Genomic DNA, 13,117 nt, shown 5'->3' with positions numbered 1-13,117 from the left:
AACTACTTGAATACAGGATCCGGCATCACCAACCACCAGTAGCACCCTGTGCAAGACAACTCATCTAAACAACAAAGAAAACAAAAACACAAAACAAATCATCAGCAGACAGGATTATCACCTGTCCATCGGATGGACAAACAAACAAACCTCACCACAAGTCTCACCTGATAGGAAGCTTACACAACCACTGGACCAATCTTAGGAGGGCAGAAAGGGAAAAGAAGAAAGAATCCAACCTTTAAGCCTGGGAAAAGAAGATCTCAAACACAATCAGTTAAAAAAATTTTTATGAAAAGGCAGAGAAATACTACACAAAAGAAGGAACAAACTATAATCACAGAATTCCAAACAAATAAAGAGGAAATAGGCAAACTACCTGAAAAAGAATTCAGAATAATGACAGTAAAGATGATCAAAAACCTTGAAAATAGAATGGAGACAATGCAAGAATCAATTAACAAAGACCTAGAAGAATTAAGGAATAAACATACAGAGACAAAGAACACAATTACTGAAATTAAAAATACTCTAGAAGGAATCAATAGCAGAATATCTGAAGCAGAAGAACGAATCAGTGAGCTGGAAGGTAAAATGGTGAAAATGACTTCTGAAAAGCAGAATAAAGTAAAAATAATGAAAAGAGCTGAGGACCAGACCTCTGGAACCATATCAAATGTACCAACATTCAAATTATAGGGTTACCAGAAGAAGAAGAGGAAAAGAAAGGGTATGAGGAAATTTTTGAAGAGATTATAATGGAAAATTTCCCCAAGATAGAAAAGGAAATAGTCAACCAAGTCCAAGAGGCGTAAAGAGTCTCATATAGGATAAACCCAAGGAGAAACAGGCCATGATAAATACTAATCACATTAACAAGACTAAACACAAAAAAAAGAATATTAAAAGCAGCAAGGGAGAAGCAACAAGTAACGTAAAAGTGAAATCCCATATGGTTAACAGCTGATCTTTCAGCAGAAACTCTGCAGGTCAGAAGGGAATGGCAGGATACATTTAAAGTACTGAAAGGGAAAAAACTACAACCAAGATTACTATAGTCGGCAAGGATCTCATTCAGAATTGATGGAAAAATAAAAAGCTTTTCAGACAAAAGTTAAGAGAATTCAGTACCACCAAATCAGCTTTACAACAAATGTTAAAGGGACTTATATAGTCATGAAATATAAGAGAAGAAAAAAGATTTTGTAAATCAACCCCAAACAATTAAGAAAATGGCAATAGGAACATATATATCAACAATTACTTTAAATGTAAATGAATTAAATGCTCCAACCAAAAGACACAGACTGGCTGAATGGATACAAAAGCAAGACCCATATATATGCTGTCTATGAGAAACTCAATTCAGACCCAAAGATACATATACACTGAAAGTGAGAGGTTGGAAAAATATATTCAATGCAAATGGGAAGCAAAAGAAAGCTGGAGTAGCAATCCTCATATCAGACAAAATAGACCTTAAAATAAAGAATATTCCAAGAAATAAGCAAGGACACTACATAATGATCAAGGGATCAATCCAAAAGGAAGATACAACAATTGTAAATATCTATGCACCCAACATAGGAGCACCTCAATAAATAAGACAAACACTGCTGCTAAGTCACTTCAGTCGTGTCCGACTCTGTGCGACCAGATAGACGGCAGCCCACCAGGCTCCCCCGTCCCTGGGATTCTCTAGGCAAGAACACTGGAGTGGGTTGCCATTTCCTTCTCCAAAGCATGAAAGTGAAAAGTGAAAGTGAAGTCGTTCAGTCGTGTCCGACCCTCAGCGACAACATGGGCTTGAAGCCTTCCAGGGTCACCCTCCTTTCATGGGATTTTCCAGGCAAGAGTACTGTAGTGGGGTGCCATTGCCTTCTCCGAAGACAATCACTAATAGATGTAAAAGGAGAAACTGACAGTAACACAATAATAATAGGAGACTTTAACACCCGACTCACACCAATGGACAGATCATCAAAACAGAAAATTGATAAGGAAACACAAGTCTTAAATGATACATCAGATGAGATGGATCTCATTGATATCTTCAGGACACTCCATCTAAATGCAAAAGAATACAATTTCTTCTGAAGTGCACATGAAACATTCTACAGGAGAGACCACATCTTGGGTCACAAATCAGACCTCAGTGAATTTAAGAAAATTGAAATAGTATCAAGCATCTTCTCTGACCACAACACTATGAGACTAGATATCAATTACAAGAAAAAAACTGTAAGAAACACAAACACATGGAGATTAAACAGCACATTTCTAAATAACCAACAGGTTACTGAAGAAGTGAAAAGGGAAATCAGAAAATTTCTAGAAACAAATGACAATGAAAACACAACAACTCAAAACCTTTGGGATGCATCAAAAGCAGTTCTAAGAGGGAAGTTTATAGCAATACAATCCTACCTCAAGAAACAAGAAAAACATTGAATAGACAACCTAACTTTACAACTAAAATAACTAGAAAAAGAAGAACAAAAATACCCAAAATTAGTAGAAGGAAAGAAATCATAAAGATCCAAGCAGAAATAAATGAAAAAGAAATGAAAGAAATAATAGTAAAGATTAATAAAGCTAAAAGCTGGTTCTTTGAGAAGATAAACAAAATTGACAAAACTTTAGCCAGACTCATCAAAGAAAAAAAAAAGAGAGAGAGAAGAATCAAACCAACAAAATTAGAAATGAAAAAGGAGAGGTTACAACAGACAATAAAGAAATACAAAGGATTATAAGTGACTATTGTGAACAACTATATGGCAATAAAATGAATAACCTAGAAGAAATGGATGGATTCTTAGAAAAGTTCAATCTTCCAAGACTGAACCAGGAAGAAATAGAAATTATGAAAAACCCAATTATAAGCACTGAAATTGAAGCTGTGATCAAAAATCTCCCCCCCCCCCGCCAAAAAAAAAAAAAAAAAACACCTAGGACCAGACAGCTTCACAGGAGAATTCTATCAAACATTTAGAGAAGACCTAATGCCTATCCTTCTAAAATTCTTTCAAAAAATTCAGAGGAGGGGACACTTCCAAACTCATTCTACGAGGCCACCATCACCCTGATACCAAAACCAGACAAACACTGCACCAAAAAGAAAACTATAGGTCAATATCACTGATGAACATAGATGCAAAAATCCTCAACAAAATTCTAGCCAACAGGATTCAGCAACACACTAAAAAGCTCATACACCATAATCAATTTGGGTTTATTCCAGGGATGCAAGGATTCTTCAATACATGCAAACCAACCAATATGATACACCATATTAATAAACTGAAAGATAAAAACCATATGATCATCTCAATAGATGCATAAAAAGCCTTTGACAAAATTCAACACCCATTTATGATGAAAACTCTTCAAAAAATGGGCATAGAAGGAACCTGCCTCAACATAGTAAAGACCATGTATAATAAGCCTACAGCAAGCATTATTCTAAATGGTGATAACCGGAAAGCTTTCCACCTAAAATCAGAAACAAGACAAGGATGTCCACTTTCAGCACTATTACTCAACATAGTTCTGGAAGTCCTAGCTATAGCAATGAAAGAAGAAAAAGAAATAAAAGAAATTCAGATCAGAAAAGAAGAAGCAAAGCTCTCACTGTTTGCAGAAGACATGATACTGTACATAGAAAACCCTAAAGATAGTATCAAGCAGCGAGCATTGGCTGAGCGGAGCTGGAGCAGTGAGTGGCGGCTGTGTGGCACTGGAGTGGTGAGTAGCAGAGAGGAGATACCCCACGTCCAAGGTACTGAGGGGCGGTGGAGAGGAGATACCCCATGTCCAAGTCATGAGTGGAGGCCATGAGGAGATACCCAGTGTCCCAGATAATAGAAACCCCAGTAAGAAAGTAAGCACTGAGAGAGGGCATCAGAAGGTAGACAGACTGAAACCATAATCACAGAAAACTAACCAATCTGGTCACATCAACCAAAGCCTGTCTAACTCAATAAAACTATGAGCCATGTCATGTAGGGCCACCCAAGACAGACAGGTCGTGGTGGAGAGTTCTGACAAAACTTGGTCCACTGCAGAAGGGAATGGCAAACATTTTCAGTATTCCTGCCTTGAGAACCCCATGAATGGTATGAAAAGGGAAAAAGATAGGACACTGAAAGATGAACTCCCCAGGTCGGTAGGGGCCCAATATGCTACTGGAGATCAATGGAGAAAAAACTCCAGAAAGAATGAAGAGACAGAGCCAAAACAAAAACAACACCCAGTTGTGGATGTGACTGGTAATAGAAGTAAAGTCCAATGCTGTAAAGAGCAATATTACATAGGAACATGGAATATTAGGTCCATGAATCAAGGCAAATTGGAAATCGTCAAACAGGAGATGGCAAGAGTGAACGTTGACATTCGAGAAATCAGCAAACTAAAATGGAGTGGAATGGGTGAATTTAACTCAGATGACCATTATATCTACTACTGTGGGCAGGAATCCCTTAGAAGAAATGGAGTAGCTATCATAGTCAACAAAAGAGTCCAAAATGCAGTACATGGATGTAATCTCAAAAAGGACAGAATGATCTCTGTTCATTTCCAAGGCAAACCATTCAATATCACAATAATCTAAGTCTATGCCCCGACCAGCAATGCTGAAGAAGCTGAAGTTGAAAGGTTGTATTGTACCTACAATACCTTTTAGAACTAACACCCCCAAAAGATGTCTTTTTCATTATAGCGGACTGGAATGCAAAAGTAGGAAGTCAAGAGATACCTGGAGTAACAGGCAAATTTGGCCTTGGAGTACAGAATGAAGCAGGGCAAAGGCTAATAGAGTTTTGCCAGGAGAATGCACTGGTCATAGCAAACACCATCTTCCAACAACACAAGAGAAGACTCTACACATGGACATCATCATGGCCAACACCAAAATCAAATTGATTATATTATTTGCAACCAAAGATGGAGAAGATCTATACAGTCAGCAAAAACAAGACTGGGAGCTAACTGGCTCAAATCATGCGAAATTCAGACTTAAATTGAAGAAAGTAGGGAAAACCACTAGACTATTCAGGTATGACCTAAATCAAAACCCTTATGATTACACGTTGGAAGTGAAAAATAGATTTAAGAGACTAGATCTAATAGACAGACTGCATGATGAACTATGGACAGAGGTTCATGACTGTACAGGACACAGGGAGCCTGTGAAATGCAGAAAAAGAAATGCAAAAAAGCAAAATGGCTGTCTGAGGAGGCCTTACAAACAGTTGTGAAAAGAAGAGAAGCAAAAAGCAAAGGAGAAAAGTAAAGATATAACCATTTGAATGCAGAGTTCCAAAGAATAACAAGGGGAGATAAGAGAGCCATCCTCAGTGATCAGTGCAAAGAAATAGAGGAAAACAATAGAATGGGAATCTCTTCCAGAAAAATAGAGATAACAAGGGAACATTTTATGCAAAGATGGGCTCAATACAGGAAATAAATTGTATGGATGTAACAGAAGCAGAAGATATTAAGAAGAGGTGGCAAGAATACACGGAAGAACTGTACAAAAAATATCTTCACGACCAGGATAATCATGATGGTGTGATCACTCACCTAGAGCCAGACATCCTGGAATGTGAAGTCAGTGGGCCTTAGAAAGCATCACTATGAACAAAGCTAGTGGAGGTGATGGAATTCCAGTGGAGCTATTTCAACTCCTGAAAGATGATGCTGTGAACGTGCTGCACTCAATATGCAAGCAAATTTGGAAAACTCAGCAGTGGCCACAGGACTGGAAAAGGTCAGTTTTCATTCCAATCCCAAAGAAAGGCAATGCCAAAGAATGCTCAAACTACCGTACAGTTGCACTCATCTCACACACTAGCAAAGTAATGCTCAAAATTCTCCAAGCCAGGCCTCAGCAATATGTGAACTGTGAACTTCCAGATGTTCAAGTTGGGTTTAGAAAAGGCAGAGGACCCAGAGATCAAATTGCCAACATCGTTGGATCATTGAAAAGGCAAGAGAGTTCCAGAAAAACATCCATTTCTGCTTTATTGACTATGCCAAAGCCTTTGACTGTGTGGATCACAATAAACTGGGGAAAATTCTTCAAGAGATGGGAATACCAGACCACCTGACATGTCTCCTGAGAAATCTGTACGCAGGTCAAGAAGCAACACTTAGAACTGGACATGGAACAACAGACTGGTTCCAAATAGGAAAAGGAGTATGTCAAGGCTATATAGTGTCACCCTGCTTATTTAACTCATATGCAGAGTACATCATGAGAAGTGCTTAGCTGGATGAAGCACAAGCTAGGATCAAGATTGCTGGGAGAAATATCAATAACCTCAGATATGAAGATGACACCACCCCCTTATGGCAGAAAGTCAAGAAGAACTAAAGAACCTCTTGATGAAAGTGAAAGGGGAGAGTGAACAAGTTGGTTTAAAGCTCAGCATTCAGAAAACTAAGATCATGGCATCTGGTCCCATCACTTCATGGCAAATAGATTAGGAAATAGTGGAAACAGTGGCTGACTTTACTTTGGGGCGCTCCAAAATCACTGCAGATGGTGACGGCAGCCCTGATATTAAAAAACACTTACTCCTTGGAAGAAAAGTTATGACCAACCTAGGCAGTATATTAAAAAGCAGAGATATTACTTTGCCAACAAAGGTCTGTCTAGTCAAGGCTATGGTTTTTCCAATAGTCATGTATGGATGTGAGAGTTGGACTATAAAGAAAGCTGAGCCCCAAAGAATTGATTCTTTTGAACTGTGGTTTTGTAGAAGACTCTTGAGAGTCCTTGGACTGCAAGGAGATCCAACCAGTCCATCCTAAAAGAGAACAGTCCTGGGTGTTCATTGGAAGGATTGATATTGAAGCTGAAACTCCAATACTTTGGCCCGTTGATGCAAAAAACTGACTCATTTGAAAGGACCCTGATGCTATGAAAGACTGAGGGCAGGAAGAGAAGGGGATGACAGAGGATGAGATGGTTGGATGGCATCACCTACTTAATGGACATGAGTTTGGGTGGACTCAGGGAGTTGGTGATGGACAGGGAGGTCTGACGTGCTGCAATCCATGGTGTCACAAAGAGTCAGACATGACTGAGAGAATGAACTGAACTGAAAGATAATATTAGAATATTACTAGAGCTAATCAGTGAATTTAGCAAAGTTGCAGGATAGAAAATCAATACACAGAATTCACTTGCATTTCTTTATACTAACAATGAAAAATCAGAAAGAGAAATTAAAGAATCAAACCCATTCATCATCACAACAAAAAGAATTAAATATCTAGGAATAAACTTACCTAAGGAGACAAGCAGAAGGAGAAGGGGATGACAGAGGATGAGATGGCTGGATGGTATCACTGACTTATGGATGTGAGTCTGAGTGAACTCCGGGAGTTGGTAATGGACAGGGAGGCCTGGCGTGCTGCGATTCATGGGGTCGCAAAAAGTCAGACACGACTGAGCAACTGAACTGAAGGAGACAAAAGAACTGTACACAGAAAAGTATAAGACAATGATGAAAGAAATCAAAGATGACATTAACAGATGGAGAGATATTCCATGTTCCTCAATAGGAAGAATCAGTATTGTGAAAATGAGTCTACTACCAAATGAAGTCTACAGATTCAATGTGATCCCTATTAAATTACCCATGGCATTTTCCACAGAACTAGAACAAAACATTTCACAATTCATATGGAAACACAAAAGACCCCAAATAGCCAAAGCAGTCTTATGAAAGAAGAATGGAGTTGGGGGAATCAACCTTCCTGACTTCAGATTATAGTACAAAGCTGCAGTCATCAAAACAGAATGGCACTTGCATAAAAGCAGAAATATAGACCAATTGAACAAGATAGAAAGTCCAGAAATAAACCCATGCACCTATACACAGCTTATTTTTGACCAAGGAGGCAAGAATATACAATGGAGCAAAGACAGACTGTTCAATAAATGGTGCTGGGAAAACTGGACAGCTACATGTAAAAAATCAAATTAGAACACTTCCTAACACCATACACAAAGATAAACTCATAAATGGATTAAAGACCTAAATGTAACCCAAAAACTATAAAACTCTTAGAGGAAAACAGGCAGAACACTCGATGACTTAAATCAAAACAAAATCCTCTATGACCCATCTCCTAGAGTAATAGAAATAAAAACAAAAGTAAACAAGTGGGACCTGATTAAAGTTAAAAGCTTTTGCACAGCACATGAAACTATAAGCAATATGAAAAGACAACCCTCAGAATGGAAGAAAATAATGGAAACTGAAACAGCTGACAAAGGATTAATTTCCAAAATATACCAGCAGCTCATAAAACTCAATGCCAGAAAAGCAAACAACTCAATAAAAAAGTGGGAAAAAGATGTAAATAGATAGACATGTCTCTAAAGAAGGCAGACAGATAGCTTCTAACACATGATGGCTAACTAACACATGAAAAGATGCTCAACATCACTCATTATTAGAGAAACACAAATCAAAACTATAAGGAGATATCACCTCATACCGGTTAGAATGGCCATCATCAAATTCTACAAAAAATAAATGCTGGGGAGGGTGTGGAGAAAAGAGAACTCTCTTGCACTGTTGGTGAGAATGTAAACTGATACAGTCACTATGGGAGATGGTATGGGGATTCCTTACAAAACCAGTAATAAAACTGCCATATGACCCAGCAATCCCATGCCTAGGCATACACCCTGAGGAAACCAAAATTGAGAAAAACACATGTATCCCATTGTTCACTGAAAAACTATTTACAATAGCTAGAAAATGGAAGCAACCTAGATATCCATTGACAGATGAATAAATAAAGAAGTCGTGGTACATATACACAATGCAATATTCAGATCAGAGATCAGATTAGTCGCTCAGTCGTGTCCGACTCTTTGCGACCCCATGAATCGCAGCACGCCCGGCCTCCCTGTCCATCACCAACTCCTGGAGTTCACTCGGACTCACATCCATCAAGTCAGTGATGCCATCCAGCCATCTCATCCTCTGTCGTCCCCTTCTCCTCCTGCCCCCAATCCCTCCCAGCATCAGGGTCTTTTCCAATGAATCAACTCTTCGCATGAGGTGGCCAAAGTACTGGAGTTTCAGCTTTAGCATCATTCCTTCCAAAGAAATCCCAGGGCTGATCTCCTTCAGAATAGACTCGTTGAATCTCCTTGCAGTCCAAGGGACTCTCAAGAGTCTTCTCCAAGACCACAGTTCAAAAGCATCAATTCTTCGGCATTCAGCCTTCTTCACAGTCCAAATCTCACATCCATACATGACCACAGGAAAAACCATAGCCTTAACTAGACGAACCTTTGTTGGCAAAGTAATGTCTCTGCTTTTTTTTGAATATGCTATCTAGGTTGGTCATAACTTTCCCCAGCCATAAAAATGAACGCATATGAGTCAGTTCTGATAAGGTGGATGAACATAGAACCTATTATGCAGAGTGAAGTGAGTCAGAAAGAGAAAGATAAATATTGTATTCTAATGCATCTATATGGAATCTAGAAAAATGGTACTGAAAAATTGATTTATAGGGCAGCAATGGAGAAACAGACATAGAGAATAGACTTATGGACAAGGGAGAGGGGAGGAGAGTGTAAGACATATGGAAAGAGTAACATGGAAACTTACATAAACATATGTAAAATAGATAGCCAATGAGAATTTGCTGTATGGCTCAGGAAACTCAAACAGGGGCTCTGTATCAATGAAGTGGGGTGGAATGAGGAGGGAGATGGGAGGGAGGTTCAAGAGGGAGGGGATATATGTATATCTATGTCTGAATCAAATTGAGATTTGACAGAAAACAATAAAATTCTATAAAGCAATTATCCTTCAATAAAAAAATATTATTAAAAAACATTTAAAAAAAAAAAGTAAAAAAGCTAGTGGAGGTAATGGAATTCCAGCTGAGTTATTTAATATCCTAAAAGATGATGCCATTAAAGGGCTGCACTCAGTATATCAGCAAATTTAGAAAATTCAACAATGGCCACAGGACTGGAAAATGTCAGTTATCTTTCCAATCTTAAAGAATGGCAGTGCCCAAGAAAGTTCAAACTATCATACGATTTTACTCATTTCACATGTTAGCAAGGTTATGCTAAAAAAAAATCCTTCAAGCTAGTCTTTAGCACCATGTGAACTGAGAAATTCCAGATATACAAGTTGGGTTTCAAAGAGGCAGAGGAACAAGAGATTAAGTTGCCAACACTGTTGGATCATAGAGAGAGCAAGAGAATTCCAGAAAAACACCTACTTCTATATCATTGACTACTCTAAAGCCTTTGACTGTGTGAATCACAACAAATTGGAAAAGTCTTAAAGAGATGGTAATATCAGACCACCTCATTTGTCTTCTGAGAAACATGCATGTGATCAAGAAGCAACAGTTAGAAACAGACATGGAACATTGGACTGGTTCAAAATTGGGAAAAGGGTATGTCAAGACTGTATATTGTCACCCTACTTAGATAACTTATATGCCATGCTCAAGGAATCACAAGCCGGAACCAGGATTGCTGGGAGAAATATCAAAAACCTCAGATATGCAGATGGTAGAGGAATTAATGAGCTTCTTGGTCAGAGAGGAGAGTGAAAAGGCTGGCTTAAAAGTCAACATTAAGAAGACTTAAGAAGACTAAGATCATGGCACCCAGTCCCATCACTTCATGGCAAATAGGAGTGGAAAAAGTGAAAGCAGTGACAGATTTTATTTTCTTGGGCTCCAAAATCACTGCAGATGGTGACTGTAGCCACGAAATTAGAAGACGCTTGCTCTATGGAAGAAAACCTATGACAAACCTATATAGCATATTAAGTGGCAGAGATATCACTTTGCTGACAAAGGACTGTACAGTCAAAGCTATGGCTTTTCAGTAGTCATATATGGATGTGAGATTTGGACCATAAAGAGGACTGAGTGCTGAAAAAATGGATGTTTTAGAATTGTGGTGCTGGAGAAGACTCTTGAGAATCCCTTGGACTACAAGAAGAAAAAACCAGGCAATCCTAAAGGAAATAAACTCTAAATATTCTTTGGAAGGACTGATGCTGCAGCTGAAGCTCCAATACTTTGCCACCTGAGCCAACTCACTGGAAAAGACCTGACACTGGGGAAGATTGATGGCAAAAGGAAAAGGGAGTGACAGAGGATGAGGTGGTTAGATAGGATCACTGACTCAATGTACATGAATTTATACAAACTCCAGGAGATAATGAAGGACAGGGGAGCCTGGCATGCTTCAGTCCATGGGATTGCAAAGAGTCAGACATGACTTAGCAGCTGAACAACAACAAGGGAGAAAATTCAAACTTTGCTGTTAGAATGGCATATATAATTGTCATTTAAATTAATTGATTTCTGCAATATGTCCTGCTTATGAAAGCACACAAAACACAATCTTTTTTTCCATTTCTGTTAAGTAATTATTGGAAAGAAGCTATAAATTATCTTCCTTAAAAACAAATAAACCAAGTCTTCACCCTACATCTCCTTACTTTATGGCACCCCTCCCATTTTTCTGTTCCTGGTAGTGATTTATAATCTAATTTTCTTTTTTCCCTCTTTTTCTTAGAAATAATTCTTCATCCCCATCACTCTGTTGACATTTTATTTTTAGGTTGCAGTGACTTCCATTTTATAGAATAGATCAATTGTCAATCTCCTGATCACTTGATCTATCAGAAAGATTTGAAGCTGTGCATCATTCCCCTTTTTGAAACACTTTATTTCATTGATTTCTGGGGATTCCATCTCTCATGGCTTTCATCTTACCACACTGGCACATCTTTCCCAGTCTCTTATGGTATGCCCTTTCTTCTTTTTGACCTCTAAATGTTGGGCTGCCCTAGAGTTTAGTCTAGGACCTTCTATTTTTCTTTATTATAATCCCTGTCTAGATGACCTCTGCCTAATCTCATACTTTAATATCATATCACCTGTATCCTCATGATGCCCATATCTATGCTGCTGCAACTTCTCTTTTTTGATCTGAATATCTAAATTACCTACAATGATATTTCCTTTTAGAATTAACACCTACAGTAAAGAACTTTTCATTTCCCTCCCAAACTTGATCCCCAGGGTTCCTATTTTAATAAATGGCTTCCAGGCACGTCCCACTCCCATGGATCCTACCTGGGCTGTCCACCACAGTTGTGCTTCTTGGGCACCCAAAAAACAAACTTCTCCAGCAGCCTATGGAATCCTGTCCCTAAGAAGCATACAACTATGCAGCTGGCTACTGAACCAGATTTCTTATGGTTAAGGATATTTACTGTTGAGGCAGAGCAATGACTTTCACTGTTCTTCACTGTGTAGTGATCTGCAAGTACAGGGTGACATACCAGTAATCTTATGGTGCCAAGTAATCTTATGGTGCCCTCCTAGAAGCTCATGTGTAGCAGTTTGCAGTTGGAGATGATTGACTCCACTGGGGCTCTGCTCCAGACTCCCTTTACTTCCCTGAGAGCAAACCTATGGCATTTGCAACACATTAGTGTGCTTTGGCTTATGCATATGCCTTGACACACATGTTTGGGATTTGGAAAGAAAATAACTAGTAAACCTCAAAGAGCTGTTTCATTTGTACTGCACAGATAGTGTTAACTGTAGGTTAACACAAAACTGTTTTATATATTTGGTTAATGTACTTGCTGATACTGAAAAACACAAATTCATCAAATATATAGAAACATGAATTCTGTTTCAAAGAAACATCTAGGCTCTATATTCATCATTGATTAATACCTTCAACTCTCTTTTTGTCTGTTCAATACCAAGGTTCTGTGGAAGTTTTATTTATCAACATAATTGTGGTAGAGTTAGAAAGAAAGCCAAATGATTCTTTTAATCATATCTGTTAAAATGAGAAACCTGGAGATAGAAATGGTTCCATGTTTTCAGAAAAATATCAATTATGTTTCTTGGTGAAAGTCAAAATATGCTTATGTGTTCTATTAATAAATCCAGTTGTTCAGTCACTCAGTCATGTCTGACTCTTTGTGACCCCAAGGACTGCAGCACACCAGGCTTCCCAGTCCTTCGCTGTCTCCGAGTTTGCTCAAACTCATGTCCATTGAGTTGATGATGCCATCCAACCATC

Source organism: Bison bison, unplaced genomic scaffold (genome assembly GCF_000754665.1).
Source record: "Bison bison bison isolate TAMUID 2011002044 unplaced genomic scaffold, Bison_UMD1.0 scf7180017864146, whole genome shotgun sequence".
NCBI lineage: Eukaryota > Metazoa > Chordata > Mammalia > Artiodactyla > Bovidae > Bison > Bison bison.
This window is presented reverse-complemented; position numbering follows the sequence as displayed.